Source organism: Lethenteron reissneri, chromosome 11 (genome assembly GCF_015708825.2).
Source record: "Lethenteron reissneri isolate LAM-NWPU_2019-01 chromosome 11, ASM1570882v1, whole genome shotgun sequence".
NCBI classification, from domain to species: Eukaryota; Metazoa; Chordata; class Hyperoartia; order Petromyzontiformes; family Petromyzontidae; genus Lethenteron; species Lethenteron reissneri.
In genome coordinates this window covers 2,110,092-2,135,286 of record NC_083789.1, presented here as the reverse complement: position 1 = coordinate 2,135,286, position 25,195 = coordinate 2,110,092, and the positions used below count along the sequence as shown (strand labels likewise).

Sequence of the window (25,195 nt, the reverse complement as noted above, 5' to 3'; positions counted from 1 at the left end):
TGATGAGACAAAGGCGGCCGGTCGTGGGGCTGGCCACCCCACCCCCTCTCGTATGCCGTGCCGGCTTTAATAGGTGCTCGCTAACAGCACTTGCCCCAACAGTCCGTTAAGGCTACACACACGGGGGATCTTTGTCTTTGCAGCACATGCTCCAGCAGGCATGGATGCGTTACGTATGCACAAATGCATGCTGAAATAACGTGGAAAAACATGCACAGAGTCGTAATTATCATTTAGAGTTCACAAATATTCTGATAGCCTATCGCTCGTTATTTTCTTACTGCATTCGTGAATGTGCTTGCGAGGAAGAGAACAGGACCGTCTGCTGGCATGTCGGTCACCCACAACTCCCTTTGAAGGCTCCCCCCTGCTGCGGTTTAAAGAACGCTCGTGGTGAACCGCCGTCTTAGAGCCCCAACGGAGGAGGAGGCGGTTACCATTACAGCCAGTCCTCGATTACAAACACCCCGTACTTACGAACACCCCGTACTTACGAACCAGCTTCCATAAAATATAACAAAAATTTACTTAAAACGTGTTATATGCAAATGTGCAATATTTCTTCTTTATTATGATAATGTAGTTACTACGCCACTGATAATGTAGTCACTACACCACTGATAATATAGTCACTACACCACTGATAATGTAGTCACTACACACTGATAATGTAGTTACTACGCCACTGATAATGTAGTTACTACACCACTGATAATGTAGTCACTACACCACTGATAATGTAGTTACTACGCCACTGATAATGTAGTTACTACACCACTGATAATGTAGTTACTACGTCACTGATAATGTAGTTACTACACCACTGATAATGTAGTCACTACGCCACTGATAATGTAGTTACGACGCCACTGATAATGTAGTCACTACGCCACTGATAATGTAGTCACTACGCCACTGATAATGTAGTTACTACGCCAATGATAATGTAGTCACTACGCCACTGATAATGTAGTTACTACGTCACTGATAATGTAGTTACTACGCCACTGATAATGTAGTCACTACGCCACTGATAATGTAGTCACTACACCACTGATAATGTAGTCACTGCACCACTGATAAAGTAGTCACTGCGCCACTGATGTAGTCACTACACTAATGATGATGTCGTTACTAGACTACCGAGTACAACTTACAGAGGCAGCAGCGTGCCACTCGTCATCGTGTGTACGTGCGTAGAACTCCTTTCGCACCGTACGTAGACAACCGTGCTATAAAAATCGGAGGTACGGGGGGGGGGGAAGGACAACAAACTAAAACGGCGTAACAGCTGCCACAAATATTTGTTTATAATTCCACACGCGCTCATTCCCCTTTCCAACCGGTGTAAACACATCGACGGTGCAGCGCCCGTGCCTGTGTTTGTCGTCGCCTTCCCGAAGAGGAACACCGGACAGCCAAGCTTGTCAGAGGGGACTCCAACATCTTCTTGGTTCTTTCGGTAAAGTCACGTAGAAAATAATCAAGAAGATGAATCCCTGCAGTCACGAAAGCTTTAAATCGGGACTCCAACACTCACAAAAAATTTAGGAAACATTGGTACAAAAAATAAAAAAACATCTCGCTGGGATATCAGTTTGGTACTTACCTTTCCATTGGCAATTCATGACCTGTAATCTACATTTTAATGCCACAACGACTAATGGGCCACACAGGAAAGCACCGTCATCTGCGATGGGATGTCAAAACGACACGAACTCTCTCTCCTGAAGCTCTCTCGTCGTGGCTAGCAGACCTCGACATTGGCACTTAGCTGATAAACCTGTTGCCGTACGCAAGAACAGTATGCTAAAAACATTTACTTTTGTGCCAGCACAACGTATGCAGTTGCAAGATGCTTCTGCAAGCAATGGAATAAATAAGTGTAGAAATTGTCCAATGAAGAGTGCGAGATTTATGTTCGGAAACTTTATTAAATGGTAAGGAAATGTGATATTCATGACCGATTAATGTCTTTAAAAGTATTTTCCTTAAAATATCCACAATATATTTGTGTATATATGTTCTTTGGAATCTATACCACAATTTTTATGGTTAACGGTGGGCCTAATTATTGGAGTATGCAGGATAATGCGATTTTGTACAAAAATAATGGCACACTAATTCTCGTAAAGATAAAGAAAGCTGTATTGCTAAATACTCCAGTTCTAAATATATTATCAAACTATCAAAAACAACTCACTTAATATCTGCGTGCTTAATCACTTTAGCTCATTTGTTCTTCAAATTGCACAAACAACGAACGCACATCCAGAGCTCCATTGTTTTTTGTTTACAATATTGAATGCGACCTCATCTCATCGTGGATGCCACGAAGCCATGCGCATCTACCATATTACAATGCCCCTTTGTCGATGTCTATGCGCGTGGGTGTTCGTGATTATGTCGACCATATCAGAATGTGGGCACGTCTCATTCCCTGGCAGTTAGCGAGCAGCGGTCTAATTTGGCGCACGCGCGTTCCGTGCCAGCAGCAGCAGTCCAATGTCTGCGGCCGCGCTATCACTTACGTGCCCCGCGCAACGTTTCAAGGCCACGGCTTCGGAGCTGCTGCGAGTTAGCACGGCCCATGCGGGCATTTTCGTCAGTCGCTGGACCAAAATTTGAGATCAAGTCACGTGTTCCTCTTCCCGGATGCGGACACCAGAAATCTGAGTCAAGTCCGCGTCAATTCATCTTGACCCAAGTACGATCGTCTCCCTCCACAGTGTATCCAAAAGTCAGAAATGTAAACTACGGCCGATTTGAGATTTGCACTGGGGTTTTCTGATACCACTTGGGCAATTGGCTTTTCTCAAACGTGATCCCTTAGGCCCAACGTTGGATTACATCCATCACGACACATGACAGACCTTTCATTACCCGACTGTCTCGTGTTGCCACCTCCATTTCTATTATTTCGAGTGTTTGGCTGCTTTAAAGTACACGCGATAAGCCAAATCGTTGAGCTGGCATTTTACGGCCAGGTTGCTTCTGAAAAAGAGCGATATAGTTCATTAGGTCTCACCTGGTAAAATAAAAAATAATTTGTTTAGTTTCATTATTTACTAAAACTGTACAGGCAATAGACCCAGAATAGCAACAGTATTTCACTTGTCAGTACCAGGTAAGGCGCCTAATACGTTTCTAGATAAAATGCTCATTTCGATAGAACTGCTTTGTGTTTATTTTTTTTCCTTCCCCCACACCTATTAGCAAGGTTGGCTGTGTATGGTGTAAAATAAGTTCATTATACATAATAAAAGTGAATGATGCAAAAAGTTTTTGACATGCGTCAGTTACAACCTACTTTACTTTTCTTGGCCAAATAATAAAATCTATTCCACTGAAGTTTTTCTAAATCTTTGGTCTGATTCTGAATATGCATTCTGCTCTCTCAATGCACTGCCTTCCCACTGCTCACCACTGATGTTAGCCGTGGCCAGGACCCAAACTCAGGTCATCAGGTCCATAGCACAATGCGAAAACCACTGCACTTCCACTCAACTTGGCCATATAAGATATCTACAACCTCATTAGTCCATGATAACCTGTTGACCCGATCCAATGTCTGACCTACTCAAACACTTCTTCTGTCTGGCCTGTCCATTCATTCCATACCTTCCAGTTGTGTACTCCCGTACTCTTTCACCAACATGGACCGACCAGCACCAATGCACATTGGCAAATGACCGTTTGACGTAGCCAGAGAGCGATCGCCTATTCATGAATCCATGCAACAGGAATATTCACGCCTAAGATTGCACCTAACACTCACCTGCCTGCAGCCCCGCCGGACTAAATGTGCCCAATCTCAATCGGATCTCACAAAGTCATCAAGGATGAGCCTGGTTAGAACTTTAATGGGCGACCACGAGGATCGTCCGGTGTTGCAGGTGTGGAACTGCGAGATTGCCAGGAAATGGCAGTGGTTTAGCATTTAAAATGATACTCATCATCCTTGGTTATGGCTATTTTGTTCACCGCCATTGAAAGATCATCCATTTTTTGTTGTTACTATTTTTTAAGTACAGTCCACAACCTGAGAATCGATGTTGAAATATGCCAATTAATGCCTACACTGTGTGTGCAGCACGGAGCAAAGCGAGGGTGGCTAATGGCTCAAATGTCTCGCGCTGGGCACACAGAGGTTATATTGCACCACGAAATGCCGAGCATTCCAGAAACGAATCTCTGGAGTGTGGAGACGGACACAGCGGCTTTACGCACGAGCCATACCACAGCGGCTGCTAAATTAACGCTGCATGCTCCTAGCGCTGTGCCTCCAACGCGATGCCCCATCCCACTTGACTGGGGGTCACATGGCGGCGCCCCTTATTTTCTCCTCTCATTTTCGTGTCGCGATCGGAACGGTCGGCCCCCTGCTGCAAATGCCACGTGTGCGTGGCGCCGCCTTGATGAACATGTCGAGTGCTCGCATACCCTTCGGTGGTGGCAGAAATACATTTTTAGTCACTCAACGTGCATACTTTCCGAGGCTGTAAACGCTGCATCTGCAACGAAAAGTCTCAAGTCAAAGTGATTGCCAAGTGGCCCGTCAATAATACATTTGTTATGGCACGACACCAGGATTCCATATTCTTTGGTTCTTTCGGTAAAGTCACGTGGGTATAGAATAAAATCAATTAAATCACGACGTTTTGATTGCAACACAAGCAATCATCATCAGGTGGGAAGACACCAGGTTTAGTTGAGATGTTTCAACCGCAGCAATGAGATCTCAGTCACCGTGAGTCACCGGGATTTCTGTTGGGAGCGTTGCGACCCAGAAGCCACCTCCTGGTCAAGTGAACAATCGTGACCTGGAGCATTAGTCTCCCAGGACTTAAGGTCAGCTGATGGCGCTGTGCGTGTGTATGCTTCTATGTCGAACTGCTGGGCGTGGTGTTCAATTGACTAGTTCCTGGTGACCATCTCCTGGTCAAGTGAACCCCACACCCCGTGGAACAGCGCGTGAATGGGATCGCGACTTGCGCGAGATGTCTGCCGCAGGAGCGTTGTAAAGGCACGGATCGTGAATTGCACCCACGCGCGCAACCACCTTCCCTGCGCTGGCCATCACACACCACAAAACTATTCCAGACGCACAATACTGGGCAGAAGGATCCCACTTCAAAATGGGAAATGCTGTGTATACAAGTACGTTGAATTGTTTTCTCACCGTACGTAGCCAAACCGCGCTAAATCGGAGGTGCAGGAGAGAGGGGAAGGACAAACTAAACACAAAAAGCAGTTCTAAAGAAATTAGCTTTCAATCTCGACTAAAAATGTTCGGTTGTGAGTAGAGTGCGCTCTGTGTAAGCCAGTCTTGGCACACTCCGTGTTTTTTTAATGTTGATACTGAAATGTTTGGCTGAACAAGCTTGATATTTAAAAAAAAAACACAAGTGGAACGGGAAATTCAAAAGGAAAAAAAAACCTGTCTGGTTTTACTTAATAATTGTGAATTAAAACCTAGAATCACAGGACCACCCACATTTACCATTCCTGTATTTCAGGAATATTTTTTTCAAACGGTAAAAGAACCAAAAACATTGAAAAGTGCACAATACGCCCTGCTTTCTAGCCTAAGGTTGCACAGCTTTTGCTGTTTTAGACTAGCCAGTGGTAATGCAAACGTAGGGCTGCCTTGAAGGCTCGAGGCTCAAGTTTGCTTCATCATGGTGATGCAGTGGACACAATAGACATCTCGGCTTGAATGTCAAGACGCCACCTGAACCTGAACAGGCCCCGGCGTTTACAGAACCTATTGTGAAACTGTTAACAGTCGCTCTCAGGTTATGCGAATGCGCGGACTGCTCCATTTACTCTGCAGTGCCCTCTTACAAGATCTCAATTGGTTCCACCTGCAGCTGCTGCTGGGACTGCGGTGTGCGTGCAAGCGAGGGCAAAGGGCACACCCTCAGCCTACTAAAGCCAGCAAACACGTGGCCGCCTACAACCACAATCGTCGTGGCAGCCTGCGGAGCGATAAACGTGGAAATCTCAGGAGCGATAATCGTGGCATAAGCGGAGACCCCCTTCACCGACACTCGATGTGGGAGATGCCCCCACCCCCCACAAACCACCCTCACCAACCCACACAGACCCCCATCAAATCAGTATCCAAACGCCGATTCCGTGCCGTTGCATTGCATCTTTGGTCGCCGTTAACAGCAACAACAACAAGAACAAAGGGGAGAGTGGGGGGGGGCGCCAAGTTGTTTTCCCGCTTGGGAGATTTTCGAGAATATTCTCGTTTGTGGGGCAGCGCCGAGCTGCGGTTCCCATCTCGGCCGCAAGGGGCCACGGCCCCCGCCGTTCGGGGAGGATGCGAACAACAAAAACACGACCGCCGGCTTCTCTCACAAAAGGGGCATCCGTGATTCTGACGGGGCCAGGGAGGGATGAGGAGTCAAAGTGAGCGAGTCACGCACTCAAACCCAGGCGCCACCGACCGATTCCTGTGTACAGTATGAACCTGTCACAATTTACACACACAAAAAAAATCCCGCTTTGCACCGAAAATAACTCGTTCATAAACAAGTCGACACAATTTTTTTTTAGCAGTCCCATAACGTAAACAGATTTAATTACAGCAATGCGTATGCAACGCCGCGCTAACAAGCACGAAACGCAGACTTTACCAGCACATCTACGGCGCACACAAGCAGAGTGTGTGTCACTGCAACAGCCCTTTAATTCGTCAATCTCTACTGCTGGATGACAGCCTCCCCCCCACCCACTCTGCGGGTCGTGGTGGCTGTTTGACCAAACGTCGCCATGCTAGCCCCTGTCGAGTGCTGAAGTCGGGGAGCACATGCCCAGCGTGGACATAACTAAACGCGGCGGAGTTACTCTTCATCGGGTTTTTGGTGCGACCTCGAAAGTCACATCCAGTGATGGCCCCACACAGCGCGTACAGTACGAACACATGACCTTGGGTAGACTTCTGCCAGCATCGGACCTCAGGGTTATAAATATTTGATACTCGGAGTGTTGTATTTCTGGCAGTATACTGCTGCAAAACATTGGGAAATGTCAGCGTATTGCCATGGCTATGAAAAATATGGGAAGATACACATGGGGAGGAGAATACAAATAAGAAGGGTAAGTGTTATTAAACATGCCCCTTTTCCCAGTAAGAGTCAACCACCCCTGTCCACCCCTTTGAGCCTTGGATGAAAATACGCTTGGCTCGTACCGATACGCAACGGGTTAACACATCTCATTGAATAATAAGCAGAGATAAACAGGACCAAAGTAGGGATGAAACTGCAGGAGTAATTGTTAAAATAATAAAATTGTAAGATGTACATGTGATTATTATACGTTGCGATAGACTTTGCCAGGAGCGTGGGTTGTCGCGGAGCGCCATGAACACAGCGACTCACGTCGCCGGCCACGCACTGACCAACGTGGTGAAGTATGTTCTTGGTTCTTTCGGTAAAGTCACGTAGAATGGAAATAATAAAATAATAAAAATAAAACAATAAAATAATTCTCACGACGTTTCGGCCACAACGCAAGCAGCCGTCCTCAGGTGAAGAACCGAAAGAACCAAGAAGATGAATCCCTGCAGTCACGAAAGCTTTAAATCGAAATGGTGAAGTATGGTTAAGCAACCTCTGCAATCATAACGGTGCGGGGGAGGGGAGGGGGCTTCATCTGGCAGTGGATTTACGTTATTCACTTATTATTATTATTGTAAAAGAAATTGCGACTGAACATTTTTCACTTTTGTACAATTCAAAGCAGGTTCTCTCCAGAGACCACTCAACAGAGAACCATACTTCCAAGTCAAATATTATGATTGCAGCAAAAGCTACATTCACCTTCAATGTCTGCAGAGTGTTCGTTTACCGAGCCGTGGTTTTAATTAACAAAAAAGGTTCAGTTCATGCTCCACGTGGTGTCTCTACTCGATGGGGGAGTGGGGGGCTAAGCAACATTATTGTTTTACCACTATCGAATCACAAAATCCACGCTCCAATTTTTCATCTCTGGCTCACAGATAAGAGGGCGATGGGGTGCCTGCCGACTCCGACACACACACATGCACACGCCGGGAAGCGGCTCTCACGAACCGCATGGCTGTGCGCTTCGCCGCAGGAGGACGACCCAGCAAGTGGGCCCCTTCTTCACAACTGCTTTTGTGTGTTTATATTATTAGGTTTTTTTCGGTAAAGTCACGTAGGTAAAAAATTAAAATTAATAAAGTAAAATAAAAATCACGACGTTTCGGAGGCAACACAAGCTTCCGTCTTCAGGTGGAACCGTCACAGCACGATTGCTGTATCAAGTAACTTGAAGACGGAAGCTTGTGTTGCCTCCGAAATGTCGTGATTTTTATTATTTTACTTTTAGAAATTAATTTTTTTTACCTACGTGACTTTACCGAAAAAAAACCTAAGAATATGAATCCTTGCAGTCACGAAAGCTTCAAATCTAGAATTTCTGTGTTTAGTTTGTTAGTTTGTTGTCCTTCCCCACCCCTCGCCCCGCATCTCCGATGAGCACGGTTGGATAAGTACGCTGCGAAAGAAGTTCAACACACACACACACGCGCACATACAAGCCGACGGTATCACAGAGCCGCTGCGCCGCAGAATTGGTACATATGTAGTGACATCAGATTTTCCCCGAGTGATGCCGAGGCCACCTCCGGCCGCACCACCGAGGGAGCTCAAGCCATTGTTCTCAAGCCTCGTGCGACGCTCACGCGAGCTCAAGAGGTCATCACGACCGGTACCGTTGATGCGCCCCCGTTCCTCGCGGTCACTTCCTCTACTCCGTTGGATCACTGGAGAGACCCCTCCGCCAATGTCTGTTCCTCCAGCAATCGGCCATCTGGCTTCAGGCCTTCCCCTCACGGGTCACTGATGACCACTGGGTGCCACGCTAATGCCCGTGACAGGAGCCTGCCCCCTTCTCGATCCTGCCACACGTGCCCCACCCGTCACCGCCTCGTCTTACCGAGCATGAGCGTATAACAAAAGCCCGTGTGTAGTATTCTGCTCCGAACTTCCAAGTTGGTTTACCCTCTTCTGCCATAGCATTCCTTGCATGCTCTGTAAGCTTTGCAATGAAATACCTGAGGCTCCAACCCTCTCGTTGATTTGTTCAATTCCAGCGGAAAAGATCTATCCGTCTTGGCAATAGCGTTGACTTATCTACAATTCCAAAGTGGTTTATAGGGGCCATAAAAAAAATATGCTCTGCCGTGAAATACAGCTCTTTAATACTCCTGCACGCAAGCCAATGGCTTTATGCACATTCCTATCTAAGTGCACAAAGTCCTTTCCTATCTCAACATTCTCACTTCCTGCTGACACCCAAGCATGCACGAGCGCTATCCTGGCTCGTGCTCGCTACACAAGTCAGCCTGGCAAAGTTCCCCTTCAGCGCACAAGTGTCCAACCTCAGGAGCTACAACTGCCCATGGCCACAATTCTCGAGGCCAAACTTTCAGCCCAACTTTCATCAAGCTGTAATAATTAGCTTATTCAACCTATCACCATACGTGTAAATCTTAACTAATCACCCGATCACAAACACTGAGCGACTGAATTTTGATTTAAAGCTTTCGTGACTGCAGGGATTCATATTCTTGGTATTTTCGGTAAAGTCACGTAGAAGGGAAATAATTAAATATTATTAATATAAAACAATAAAGATTCTCACGACGTTTCGACTGCAACACAAGCAATCATCACCAGGTGTGAAATCCACAAAAAAAGAACCAAGAATACTGAGCGATTGCTTAAGCGTTTAATGTTTAGGAAAGCAAACACCAATATAAGTTACGTCAAGATCGTTCAATAGCCGACATCCTTTCTGTAAGTTTCCCAACCAGAATCACACACTTGTTTAAAGGCTTCAGCATTGATACCACGTGCCTTCTTCCCATAACCTCAGCTCTTCTCGACAAACTGCCCGACGGTAAAACTCCATCACTACAACTCATCCTGCATCTTCTTCCCACTCTCTCTCAGGAGCCACCCTCACACTCCTTCCAGCTGTCCGACCCTGCGACTCGTTTCTTTACACGGAGCAACTATCCCTTGTCGTTCTCAGGAGTGGCAAAGTGAAGATACCATGGAAATAACGGTGCCACAACATCCCAATTATTTTTTTGTCCAATTTCCTAGCATCCTATTTGTTTAATGATTTTGTGTACGTGTCATATGTATTTGTTTCCAAAAACTATGAAGCTTTTTTGTAATGAGTAAAAATAAGTAAAAAGATGCATCGGCAATTTCAGTGAAAGATATTATAATACTAAAAACCACCACACTTTCGTGACTAGACAGAATTGTTTCAGACTCAAAACTAAAGATTTATTAAATCCAGAGTTTTTTTTAGGTGAGATCACGTGAATATAAATGTGCCGTTACACCCGCCGCCACCCGACAGCCAATTAGTAATGCTTGTCACGTAAACTAAACGTGCCAAATCGTTACTACTTCAGCAGACCGGTGTGTTGGAGAGTAAACCCACAACATTTACAGGCCACAGACAAAGTTGTTTATGAAATTTAACAACATGCTTGCAAAAAATTGTTAAACTATTTTATTGCCTACAAAGCCAATCAATATGATGTTTGAGGTTATCATTAAGCATTTGTGTTAAATGTATTGTAATACTAAATAATATTTCGATAATAAGAAGATATTTGTAAGTGCAATTAAGTCGTGGACTTTGATGGTGGGGGCCTTGGGGAACCCTCCACATAGCAGTAAATTGCCCTTACTGATGAGGATACCAAAATTAAACAGTTTACTAAGAATACAAATTGCATCTCAAGGTTGTGGAAGTGTTACAAAGGCCAGCCACAATCTTTAGCCGTAATTCAAGAAAACCAATCAAAAGTTCCACCTATTTAAAGTTTACAACATTTTTAAATAGAGTCAGTGTGAGTCTCAAATATCCCATTCCCAAAGTGTTTTATTTCATTTTACATGTTTTCCAAAGACGAAAACAAAGATTTACTTAAGGCCCTCGGATAAATACTGCAATGCCACAGAGGCACCGAACAATGCGATCTGGCTTGCATGAAGCTCTCGCCTGACTGTAGCTAATTAGGGACAGGAATCAGGAATGGCAGGAATGCAGATGTATGGAGGAAGCTGGCAGATAAATGGAGCGAGTGGCCCAGACCGTGCCAGCAACGTGCACGTGTTTCTCCCGAGCCTGGTGCGAGTTAAAATGAGCAGGGTCCGCATGCCGGTCAGCGGCAAGCTATCCGTTACGACTGCCTCGTCCCTCTCTCTCTCTCTCTTTTGGAGGGCCCCACTCTTTTTAAGTCGGCAAAGTTTTAGTAAAATGGGCTCTCTGGTGGTGGTTTAGATGTTTGTAATATATGCCCTTTGGTCGAGTGATCGATGCAGAGACATAACTAGGAGCACGCAGAGGATTAGAGAATATATGCTGGTTCAAGACGAAATTCTAACTCTCAAGAAAAGTAATTAAGTGAAACGTCTGGGATTCGCGCTGATCAACACTCGGCACAACCTCCTTTTTCTTTTTCCATACGGCTGATGTGGATGCAAAGCAGCAACTACAATATCACATTCAGGCGGTCAAGCCAAATAACTGCGTCTGGAGCAGCGGAGTGTATCATCGCTGTGATATTCTCCTGCCTATTTGTGGATCGGGGCGTTGTGTCGTTACACGTTGTTACGGTCTCCGTTCTGGATAACCACAGTCGCACACGACTACTGGAGAGTTTTTAATTTTCCATCTGTGCATCATCAGGGTATCCTGCATCTGCTGGCATAGTTTGTGCAGTGGATGCGGTTTAAGGTGGACCATGAGCTTCGCCGAAGATTAAACCGAGGGATCTTTTGCGTTGGGTCTTTCACAACAAGGTTGGTGTTTGTTTGGGAGTTCTTTTTAACTCAACATAAACACGCGTCAATGAACTAAAGGGCTTCTCTGCTCAACCACGTGGCGACCCCGAGCCAGCGGTGAGAATTCCCCATTCCTATGGCAGGAGCCAGTATCTCCACAGGATGCACGTATGTACGTTGAACTTCTGTCGCACCGTACGTAGCCGACCGCGGTAATCGGAGGTGCGCGTGAAGGACGACAAACTCAACACAAAAAGCAGTTCTATCGAAATGAGTTTTCCATCTAGAAACGAGCGGTATTCATTTTACGGCCACTCGAGGGATGATGGTTCAATCTAACTCCCCCACCCACCCACCCGACCAAGAATTTAAACTCACAAGCGTCCAGATTTGAGTTGCAGACCATAGCCCCAGCACCGCTTTGGGCTGAATACATTTTCCCAAAGCAAATTTCAACAGCAAGAGCAGCATGATAAACAAAAACCGTACACGGAATGTAAAAATCATGATTTTCGTTATATTAAAATGGGTCAAAGATGCATTGACAAACTTTCCACTAAAAGTCTCCTAAGTTCTTTCCTCTTCCGTTTCCTAAACCATGATTTGGGGCGCCTAATGACAAACACGTGTATGGCGGTCCTTCAGACATTGTGCATCCCTCGTGTTCGTGACTTTACGAACTTGCTGCGTTGAACAACAGAATAAAATACAAGTTTTGGTTAGTTGGTGATAAGACGACATCATTGCTCAACCCACCCACACACCCCGTCACGCCCTGGCCACGGTCTCACGGAGAGAAAATGCAACAGCCCCGCGGAGTATTCACGGCAGCTGCGAGCCCCATCAGGCAACAAGCTCATCCCGAAAATGGCATCCGTGTCTCTCGCAACTTGTCCGAGTTTGTCAGGACCAAGTTATTCGGGCTCCGTTTGGGAGTGGCCGTGTGTGGGTGGGGGGGCACAAGCGTGGAGGCAAGGGCACTGGCGGTCGTGGGGGGCTGTGGTGGCTGTGGAGAGAGAGAGAGAGGCACTGACTAAAAAAGGGGCTCTACCCAAGCGTAACATCAGCCGTGTTGCCCACCCGTTCCAAGTCCTACTCCACGGATACGGTCAGACCTTGGGCGTCCGGCCGAGTTGTGGTGCAAGAAAAGCAAGGGGGCGATTGACACGAGGCGAGGGGAGAAGGGAATTGCATAAGCAAGGGTGTTGTCACCCCACCGACTGGTCACGTAGCAATGATTACGGCGCCAAAAACTGTCAATGAAGGCACTACTTTCCTGCTGCAGCGAATACACGTGTGTCAGTGTGTCGAAGAGAGCCTCGTTGAGACCACGCACAAATAAGTCTTGTAATTGCCAAGTATACCAAGGGACAAACAAAAGCAGGCATCTACAATATATTTCCCAGGAATTGCTTTCACTCGGTCAACGGTAACACCGCGATTGTCGTGTTACAATTACAGAAGATTAAATCGTCATAAGAGCCACGGACTTTTATGCCTTTCCGACAAAACGTGTGGAGCAAGCGTGGAGAATAATTCGTTTCTCGTGGCGAAATCGTTTTGCCCCAATTGTTGAGAATGATCAATGACGAACATTTTTTGACAACTATATTTCGATAAAATGTTTATGTAAAGTGCATCGTAAATGGCAATTTGCGCCCTCTGAAAATAAGCAACAACAGAACATGTACAACAGTTACAAAAGTAAGTTTAACAGAAAAAAAGTTACATTTTATAGCTCCACGCAGCTGAAATTCTGCAATTAAGTTCAAAACGCGCGTAAACGTGAAAGAAACGCAGCGATCGTCACGTTATGAAGAGCGGCTGTAAACATTTCAAACACAAACTCGCAGAGATGGCAGCAACGGTCCGCTGCCATCCGTTCTTAAAACAACTTTAAAGTAGCACGGACATAAGTTCACAAAGCAACAACACCACCACCTCCACCACCACCACACAAACGTGAAACTTTCTTACTATAAAGCCAATTTTCACTAATTCAGAGACAACGAAAACCTTTACGACCGCAGACGCGAAGCTCGCGAAATCCAGCGCGTTTGTTTATAATGCATCTGGATTCTCTTAAACGTATACCAGATGATAACCCTTATTATTGTACCTACTTTACAATGTTTGTGTAACTTTTTTTTGTACTTACCGCAAGCCACGCAACACACGTCTTCTCGTTCCTTCCCAGGACTTGGCACGGCGTCTTCTTCTCTTGATATTTATTTTTACTTTTAATGTTTCAGCGTTTGATTTTATTTGTTTGTTATATACTTTACGAATTTTTTTTGAGTTTAGTAGTATTCACTGTTTTTACGTGTTAAACTGTTAAATGCGCCAGAATTCTCAGCTGGAATACGCGATACGAGTATGCGCGATGGATTAAAAAGAATAACAACAACAATAACCTCTCTTGTACTCTCCGCACCACCTCCTCCTCCTCCGTCTGTGTCTCTGCCGCCTCCTTTGCTCAACTCACGCCCGCTCTGCCCCGTGCAGTGAGAGGGGCTGCCGACTAAACCCCCGTTACCAGCTCGCTCCGAGATACGCGCAGCAGCAGCAGCACAAGGAGCGACCCCGCCCAGGAACAGCACGGGCAGGGTGGGTGGGTGAGGGGGTGGGGGGTGTTTGTGTGGATGTGTGCATGGAGAGGATGTTAGTCAGAGCGGGGGTGGGTGGGTGGGTGGGGTGGGGGGGACAGGGAGGGAGTCGGGGACATTGGAAGGGTCGGGACCGCTCGTTGGGGAGTACGAGGAGGTTTTGGAGAGGGGGGGGGGGTTGGAGAGGGGGGGGGGAGTTGGAGAGGGGGGGGAGTTGGAGAAGGGGGGGTGGAGAGGGGGGGTTTGGAGAGGGGGGGCAGTTGGAGAGGGGGGGGGGTTGGAGAGGGGGGGGGTTTGGAGAGGGGGGGCAGTTGGAGAGGGGGGGTGGAGAGGGGGGGGGGTTGGAGAGGGGGGGGGGCATGGCAGAGTGAGACTCGCGTTTGGACTGCTGTCAAAAAAAGGGGGGGGGTTACACAGTGTTGGGGAGTTGGAGGGAGATGGAGTGGCTGGGTAAGAGAGGGTGGTGGGGGGGGGGTGCATGAGGATAGCAGATGGGGAGGGGGGGTAGGAGAGCGCCATGGAACCCAACTCGGCGCCTGTCCGGCTCGCCGAGCGGCCATTTGGCCGAGGCTGCTGCGGAGAGAAAGCGGAACGCCTCCCCCCCCCCCCCCCCCCCCCAGTTCGTTCGTGAAACTTTGAGATGAGTTTTGAAAAAGTTCCTGCGTGGACGTTTGTGGAAGCAATACGGATTTGTTGTTGTGTTTGTTTGTTTGGGTTTACTTTTGTGACGATGTTCTATTTACACGAGGGCTGTGAAATAGTACGAGATAGGCATTTAGCGTTCATAAAAAAAGCGTTCAACTGATGTGGGGAGAGAGAAACGAGTTCAGGTTAAAACAAAACTCGCACTCAATGATCAGGATGAGTAATGAAAAGAAACGCGATGAAATGCTACCGCACATCCGAATGTGCATCATCACAGCATTCACAGCGTGCGTGTTTGCATGGATATATGTATTATGATCATAAGCTTCCAATATTTTGACACACGTTTAAACACACACACACACACACAGTGCAGGATGAAGAAACTCTGCGTATCAAATTCACCGCGCGCTCGGTGACTTCTTGGCATCGAACGCAGCCAACAAACCGCTGGGTGCCGCTCCGCATCTCCAGCAGTCGGTTCTCATTCGCAGTCTTTTCGACGTTTTCCTGCGATCGGCATTTCTACAATTTTACCGGCTGCAACAATGAGGTTCATTGTGTGGGGTGAGATTACAGAGCGGGCCCGGCACGGGGGGGGGGGGGGGGGGGAGCCGCTGGAGAGGGGTCGGTGGATATTTTGGAGGGCCCCAAACCATTTTCGGCTCTTTGCAAATACATGCAGAAGGCACAAAGAAGCCAATTGAGTTGTAACTTGAAGCTTCTCGAGTTGCTTTTTTGTGTATGGGGGAGGGGTGGGATTTTCTATCAGCTAAAGCTCGGAGAGAAAGAGAAATGTATAATCCAATTTAAGCATCTCGTTTCTCTGGTCAGTATACAATCCTTCACACACACACACAGATACAGATCCCCCGTGTGGCCTGAATAGGAGTAAATTATGTTAATGAGCGCATATTAAGGCCGGAATGCTGAAGAATGACCTAATAGGACCGGCACAAATTTGTAAATGCAATTACATCTCCTCATTGCGGATGTTGACAGACCAAAACTAGGCTGAGTTGACCTCAGGGAAACCCAAAATGACGACGTAGACACTCGATCTCCTTCACACGCCTGTCACTCCGCACACAAAATAAAAGTTTCGCACTTCATATCAACTGGAAGTCCTTCTGGGAGTGCTCACTTTCAGCAGCATTGGTTCAATGCAAGCAAACCGTGGAGAAGAGAGACCCAGACCAGATTCCGACTGCCTGGTGGTGATCCAAATCGTTATCACACGCGCCGCTTGCTACAGAAGTTAACGGTTCGAATCCAGTGGCCGCCCTGGTCAATACTGCGGTGGTGTGTCAACCTTAAACACGTGCGCCCTTTTCTTCACAGTGGACGTTAAAGATCCCCCCTGATGCCATTCGCAAGAGTAGGCGGTCGTGTGTGGGATTTGACGAATTAGAAAATTCCTCAATTGGTATTATACATACCAATCATTAACCACTACTGGTAGACTGATCCCACAGGTCACTCTTGCAAATGAGACCTATCCTGGTCTCTTGAGTTCTCACACCTGGTTTCTTGAGTTCTTACACCTGGTTAAACAAAAATCAACGCAACTTAAACCTGGGTCGCCGGGATTTAGAGAACGCACGAACCAACCGCTCCACGTCGGCTGTGTGTGTACGATTATGTGAGCGTGTATTCAGAAAGTTGTTTTGCTTGCGATTTTTACACAAATGAACACTCATACTTAAATATATTTTAAATATAGTCATCATAAAAAAAATGTATATTCTATATTTATTACAGAAAGACGACGGGTCCATGAAACCCAACCTTGGATTAATGTCTCGTTCTCTAAATATTTTGACGTGCCCTCATACATAATAGTTTTCTGATTGTCAGAATTCTACGGCTGTAAAATATAAATAAAACGTAATGAATACATTGCGCATTATTTTATCTGGCAGGAGGAAAGCTGCAATCCAAGTTCAGTTGTTACAGGGCCCTATTTATATAAAGGTTCTCAAAGCATTGCTTTTGCTCATTTGGTAATAAGACAGGTTTGTCGTTTGTAAAATTTTCATCAGCATTACATTTACATTTTTCCGCAAATTTTAAATAAGTTAAAATCACAGAACTCTGGCTGCATAGACCTCTTTAAAGCCTTTCTAATATATGGTTTGCCACCACCTGCAAGCAGTTATTTGCAAAGTTACTTTTCATTAATACAACATTTTTCAAGCCCTTTTTACACTTACAAATTTACTACCACCACACTGAACTATGCACTGCCATGGCAATATCAGACATTTCATCCAAACTCAACAGTTCGTGCCTAAATCTCCACTAGAGGAAGAAGGAAAAGGCAAAGGTGCAGTGTACCTTGCAGTAGGGTATTTGGCCTACTCTTCCACACTAGCCAGAAGTATTGGAAACTTCTCCCCACCACAAATGACCTGGCAATCGATTAAACTGTGGCGTAACCATTTATATATATACTGCGTTGCGGAGATGCAGGTGTACTTGGGAAACTTGCATCGTTGATTCAACTGCGCCCCTGGGCGATCGAACTGGCGACACGTGGTAACCGCGACACTGCGGCCACAACCCGAAAGAGAGAAGCATTTTAACTCAACTGAAGATCTCGACGACACGGCGTTACATTAACTTCAACCGAGTCTGCAACGCATCAAAAAGCCTGAAAGGAAAATGGAAACTGAAAACTGAAACTGAAACTTAGATTAAGCGAAATCTGAAATGGTGGCATATTGAAATAGCATTTTATAAACGCATTGCTCCAAAGCACGTGCCATGCATGGTTTCTGGACAACCTCTTCTCAATGTGATATAATCCAAGAACCTAAGATATTAGTGGATATGCCATTTAAATTGGGAGCACTAGCTAAAAATATATAATTTGAATGCTAAAGTTTAGCTTCAAATGCAAGCTTCAAAGTTGTTGTGAATGAAAAGTAACATACCATTGCGGTATGGAAATATAAACACTGTCCACGATTTATTTTGGTACGATTGACTCTTACATGCACAATGCGATGTACGTACCACGAGCGTGTAAGTATATTAAGATCTATTAACGATTACATATTAAGATCCTGAGTAAAGACGTGATATTCCTCCAACAGCGATCGTGAATCATACATTTGCAAGAGAGACTGCTACTCAATCCTCCACGTAGCCGAGGGGCCTCCTCCTGCCCGGTGTTATCCATCTCGCTAACGACGAAATCGGTGACGCACACATATTTGTCGAGCCAAAGCGTTTCTTACAATAGACGCAAGACCCCGAAGCCTTTAGAGCACACAAGCCCGACTCGCGTCCACCAACCAAGCACTCCGCCCCTGCAAGTCAACGCCGCGTCGACTGACGAATCATTAGAAACACGCCAGTTAGAGGTGTCTTAAGGCAAATATGCACAAAAAATAGGCGAAAACGAATTCCTACGCTATTCACTTGCGTGATTTAGATCGAGAGTAAGAAGAGCAAACCCGCGTTTTAAAAATGGTTTAATTTTAAACTCACGGCCGCCGGATTTGGGAGTTGAGATAACTTTTAGCAACGCGAGGCATTTCGAGAGCGGCGCACATCTCAGGCGCACGCGGGAATCCGAACGATGCTCCCCGAGCCGAGCCCCCCACTGTTGCGAAGACACCCCCCCCCCCCCTCTTAGCAAGCCACGTGCCTCTGCGTATTAATAACATCGTTTAGTGTGCACAGCACCACAGCACAGCACGCAAGGTATCTACAGTGGAGGGGGGGGGGAGATGAGTAGGCGAAAGCTACGCGCACTTTTTAAAATCCTTTATATTAAGTTCACTTGCATGCTTGCGCGCTTACGACCGTGCAAATCTTTCGGCCGTTTTTTAACCCACTTCCCGTGATCCAATCGAGCTGACATTTTGCACACAGACTCGTTGTGCGTGACAATTTATTTTCGTGAAAAAAAATTTGCCAAAATGTTACACTTTTTAGGATTTTTTTTTTCATATTTAATTTAAAATACCAATGTGATAAAAATGAAACTCTTACTAAAGAAAAACAGAAATGAATAATAAAATAAAACCGATGCCACGCATATAAAGGATTTATAGTGAAAAACTTTGTTTTTACGGGTTAATTTTTTGTTTGTTACTTACCAGCCGTGTGCTCGACAATCCGCTTAATTACGGCCGAGTTTATTCCGAAGATCACGTGTTATAATTAAAACTGATGATGCACGATTCGTGTGTCGACGCTTAAGTCTACGTTTTGCCATCCTCTTTGCGTTCTTAATTATTCGCAAGTATCCCTTGACTAAGAGGTTCGCATCTTAATGGTCATTTATTCAGTTAATGATACATCAACACAACACACCTACACAAGATACATCTGTGTGAACGTGCTTTTATTTTACATCATATTACAGAAAACGCTTCATACTCTTAGGTTTTTTAGGTAAAGTCACGTAGGTCAAAAATAAAATAAAAATTAATAAAAGTAATAATAGAAATAAAATAATAAGTCGCGAACGCTTCATGTTAAAAAAAACGTCGTGATGGATACTATTTTAATAAACAACAACTTCATATTGTTGCGGTCTTCACCAGCCCTTGCATCGACCAGCATGGTGAAGTTTGCTCAGCTAAGCCCCCACGACTCGCTCCTTTGGGGGGAGCCAAATCGTGGGACCGTGAAAAAGGCAACGTCTTGTGATGCCTTCATCCAGCCGATGCCGAATATTTATATATTATTAATATTTATACTGGAGGAATCCGATGAGCTATTAAGCTCTTTTTCACAGATGTGAAAGTAGGGTTACTTCAGCCAGGTCTACAGCTTGCCTGACACGTGGACTCCTGGCTGGAAAATAGTTAAAAACATTAAATTTGTAGGTATGGTGTGGATAGATATTGCTTCAGGCATTGGGCAAACTTAACTTGTTGTGTTGTCATCATATGGTATCGGTAGATGTTTAGGCTGTGAAGTCCATATGGGCCATGATCCATTAGCCGCGAGACAATGCGGCCTTGGTCCATTTCCCAACACCCCCCCCTCCTATCAACTCTGGCCCTTCACTCAACCGAACAAAGGGCATGTGGACCAGGAAACGATCATATATAAAAACACGTTCATCTTAGAATAAGTTGATTGTGTCAGATGATAGATGCCCAAGGTCGGCATTGCCCCCCCCATATTCTGGTGTAGAGGCGTGTGGCAGAGTTTGCCAACCGAACCCGCGGGGGGGGGGGGGGGGTCAGTCCAAATGGGTTCGCTTCATCTCGGGAGAACTGCGATGGGAATTGGACCCTTCGCGGCCCAGACCAGTTTCTAACGATCGTGGAAACCTGCGAACAAAAAAACCCATGCCAACGCCAAAACAATTACATGAATTCAACTGGGTCAAATTTCACGGCGGCTTTTCTTGGGCCAAGAAACTCCTAAAAACTGTTGAATTTCAGCCGTCCGAGGCAATTTAGATTGAAGCATGAGTGCACGTTTTGAAGCAGTACTGAAGCCTATAAACACAATCATACATGGGCTTCAGCAAATGTGTAATCCTGCCGATGTGGTTTTATGCCGTGCACGGTGGCTTTGTTTACACGACTGCAAGAACGGTTAGCAACAAGTTTCTAGTGTTGTGAAACAGGCCGTCACATTCCTATCAAGGCCATTTGTCACGTGTACCATTATTCTGAAGAGCAGTAGCGGTGGTCAGTCTTCAATCATGGGGCATCTGCCTCGGTAGCGTAAACAGAGGATGTGTTTAATGTCACCCGCGTGCATTTCTGTCTTGTTTTACAATATCCACTAATACAGCATTTGGCAATAGGTATTTACATGTGAAAAGTCAACGCAAATATAAGTACCATTTTGAAAGATGACATTGAGTGTCATTTAAACACGTGCAAATGTTCACAATTCCTGTGAAAAGGCAAGACCAGTGTAATTTTCCCATGATATAAAAAGACACGTGTTAATTCCCCAGCAAAAATGCCAGTCAAGTCAAAAGCCTCGGTGAAAATATCTTACGCGTTGTATTCGTATACATTAATTGGCATTGTTTTGTTTGTACAAAACATAACCACTGCGCACTACATCTGGCTACATGCAACTTGCGTTTCAGATGTGCGTGCGTGTGTGGAGAGCGGTAGTGTGGTGGTTAGCGCACTGCACTACGAAGCCAGCGCCACACGAGTTCGACTCTCGCTCAATGCCCAATGAGTGGCACGAGCGAGCAGTTGCAGCGCTGCACCTTCACCTTTCGAGACTCACCGTTGTATTTCTACGCCCTCGACTCTGGGTTTAATTCTACAACACCGCAACCCTCGCCATGCATAATTGATATTCGTTATAATTTTCAGTCGAGCCTGGCACACCGCACGCCCGATCGTTTGCGAGCCTGGCAGCATTTCACGTATCGTTTGCGACCGTGTCCTCCCCCTCGCCCCGGACAGAGGCGGCACACACAAAGCCGGGGGGGCCGCGTCGAGTTACAACGATCCGTCGGCGTGACCTCTTCGACGCCGTGTTGCGTTTCTCGCCGCCCAACGTCGCCGCGGTCGCTTTTGTTTGCGCGTCGTCCCCCCCCGCCCCCTCCAGCTGCCGCCAGGAGCGCGTTGGCACGGGCAGGTTTCGGGCCCCCCTCTCGCCTTTCGCTCAAAGTTATGTTTGCCGGCTCTGTATCCGAGCTGCCATGGGCGACGGAGTGGCCACAACAACAGTCACCCGAGCCCTGGGTACATCGACTCGTTTTAATCTCGTGCCCGAGCATCGAGGGACGCCACCTTGGTGCAACGGCCGATGATGCGCAGCGCAGCGCACGGCTCATCTGCAATCCAGAGGTCGCGGTTCAAACGGCGCGGCGGTTGAGGCAACGGCGCAGGTTTCTTGAATCCCCTAACCTCTCTGTCTTCCCAGCAGCGTACGGTAAATTTGTGCGTCACGGTTGGTCACGTGTGTGGTGGGGTAAAGCGTGGGTTCTCTTACAACTACCACGAGGTCTGGCCGGCGTGGAAGAGTAGGCCAAAATACCCTCTCTCTCTGGAGCTCCGTCGAGTGGAGGCTTTCCTGCCATCAGTGAGGCGAGCAAGACGCTGCAGGGCTGCGTCGAACACTCGTGAACGTCTGGCGACGTTTGCAGAATGACCTACGCGCGGTTTCTGAAATATTTCAGTGGGATTAACAATATCAAGCCTACACAGCCGGTGGATTGGCTGCAATGAAATACAGCTTCTGGGCTTCAGCATCATATTAAAAAGGAACCCCACATAGCCATTTATGGAATTAAGAGAATATATACAATTATTTTAACCAATTGCCTTTGTGTATTTATGTTTGGCACATTATACACTCGTTTCAGGGCAACCTCTATTCGTCATAAAGTAGTTTATAAAATCATACGGTCTTGAATATGTATCCTCGTGCAGAAATTGCCACGTGATAGTAGAAATCAAATGGTTGTATTTTGCAAAACAAGAAAGACGGAAGATTTAGAAGCAGCCTGACCAACCTTCTTGTGAATTTAGACAGGGGATGGATGTTACTTACGTGAATCTTTAATGGGAGAAGGCGAGTTTCCTTCGTTGTTTCCTGCTCCATCCAGCCCATAATGATCTCTCTCTTCTTGAGTTGCACACACACAGACGGACAACAAGGATCATCCCGTTAGTCTCGCACACTGGAGGGACACGTGCTGCGAGTGAGCACGCACGCTCCTAGATTAGTTACAAATGAGGTAACATTGTATCATCACCTCAAAGTCTGGCAATCACGAGTATGTTCATCTGACCATAGCCAAGCCATTTACAAAACACACAATAACACACAGCCACAAATAATAAAGGATAAAGAGAAAAGTCTGGTATACATTTTTTAATATTTAATCAACTTGTAAACGTAATTAAAGAGCTGAATGTATGCTGGCATACCTCCAATGGAGACACATATTTAAATAAGCAGTTCTTAATTTATTGTAATTTTCTTTTTAATTGATTATGTGACGAGAGTAAAAAACTAAATCAACAATATAAACAGATGATTGTAATTGCGTCCTCCAGCAACCAATGCTTTTATCTTTCTCACCAATGCTAATGGACAGTGACTCACATCTATTGTATTCTCTGGATTATAAGACACACTTCCCCCAGTATTTTACAACTACAGATGGGATGCTTTGTGAATGAGTGCCTTTTTTTAAATTCTTGACATGTAGATTTAATACTTTATATGCAATATCACATACCAGCACCTGACTAAGAACATTTTATTTAGCTCCACAGTTACTCGAAGTTATTTTGTCCGATTTCTACCGCAGGTAAGTGGTCAGAGTACCCACACTTCGCCTCGCCGCATGCGACTTGCCGAATGAACAAATGCATCCACAGTATGCGCCGAAACAGTCTCGGCACATCGCTCTGCCACGCGGAACATTTTACTGGTAGGAACCTCCTGGTTACACCAGCCCACAGGGGATTATTGTGTCCGTCGTGCAGGGAGGGGTTGGGTGGGGAGGGGCTGGATGGGGAGGGGCTGGGTGGGGAGGGTGGGGCTGGGTGGGGAGGGTGGGGCTGGGTGGGGAGGGTGGGGTGGGGAGGGACTGGTCACCCCGTGGTGCCCTTATAAAACTCAACGTTTAACCTACTCACGCCGGCTTGTGCCCGCCCTCACAGTCGGGCATATTTGCGGAATACACCACGCCGCCGTTGACCCTGGCCATTGACCGAACAACCCAACGTTCCTACCAGCTCCCTCCGCAGGAATGTGTTTCCAGTGAGAATTGGAAATAAAGACAGCGCCGCACTATTTCTACAAATCATCCTCAGGTATATGAATTCCAGGAAACGAATACAAGCAGAGGAAACGAATACAAGCAGGGGAAACAATCTCCTTTGGGAAACATTTCAGGATGCCGTTTAAAGCTCTCAAACTAGGACATTTTCCCCTATCCGTTTGGCGGAGGCCTCACTCACCATTCTCGTCTCCTATCACATTCAGTGTTTTATACAAAAAAAAACATTCAGAAAAGAAGATTGAGTGCTCTTGCCAAACACATCTGGTCACCCTACAGCAGTTGTTTAACAAGACTGGCGCTGCCGCGGCTTTGCTTGGTTTAAAAACAAAACTCTGCTGGGCTACTATTAGTGTAGAGAGCCCACGGGCTGATAACTAAAACGTATATATTCATGTTGAGATGAACAGAGGCCCACTTGTGTATTTACTGTGTTACTCATTATGATGCACACCAATGCATAATGACGTTAGAATGAGGTAGAGGAGTTTTTTTTATTTGTAATCGATGGGGCATGCGAACGTAGAGGGTAGGCTACAAATACGCGCTTGACTACCCGGGAGCCACGCGTCTCTGTATTCTTGTCGATTCGGACTCAAATTGTACCTGGTGCGGTGTGTAAAACACACATCGCGACTAGGGAGACAAAGGCGGCCGGCCGTGGTGTTGGCCACCCAACGGCTCGTGCGTCGTGCCGGCCCTCATTAGGAACTTGCACTTGCAGCAACAGTCCGTTTAGGCTATACGGGGGATCTTTGTTTTCGTGTATTTATAGATGTATGTTGTGTGTGTTGGCGTAGGTGTGCGAGTGTGTACTGTGGGGGTGCACAGCGGTTTGCAAGCCGTGCTGTGCAACCGACGCCTTGCGTTTAATTCCTGGCCTGGGCTACCATCCGTGGCAAGTGTTCATTTCACCTGCCGAGTCTTTCTCTACGAGGCAAACTCACACTTTTCACGGGTGCCCGGTGAGGTGCGCGCATTATGCTTGCAATTTTGTAGGCAAGGGCTGGTGGATGGGCTAAATATTTCAGAAACTCCGGAACTAACCGAGGGCTGAATGATGGAGAGGAAGAGACGGGAAGAGAATTATTGAATCTATTTGCGTGCGTTTTGAGTGTAATGCTCTGCCAGCACGCATTTCTAAAAAGGTAATCCAATTGTAGTCCACATGTAACAATCTCCTATAGGAGGGGGTCTCAAGACTCACGAAGCTGTCCCAGTAACGCTGCCCCTTCTGTATCAATATCATCATCAGCAGGAGCATCAGCGGCAACATCATCATCAACAACATCATTCGTTCTACAGTCCATCACTTTCGTATTGTCTGTGATGTTTTGTCCATAAGCCTCAAC

General features: G+C 46.2%; 1 protein-coding gene across 2 annotated transcripts in view; it reads right to left on the bottom strand.

Annotated features, from left to right (window-relative positions):
• Positions 1 to 14,435, bottom strand: part of LOC133341265 (neuroblast differentiation-associated protein AHNAK-like) — a 69,285-nt gene extending 54,850 nt beyond the window's left edge. For both annotated transcript variants that reach the window (XM_061549762.1, XM_061549761.1), the window contains exon 1: positions 14,011 to 14,435. The gene's annotated coding sequence lies outside the window, so the exon portion shown is untranslated. The remainder of the gene's footprint in view (positions 1 to 14,010) is intronic.
• Positions 14,436 to 25,195: the final 10,760 nt, after the last annotated feature.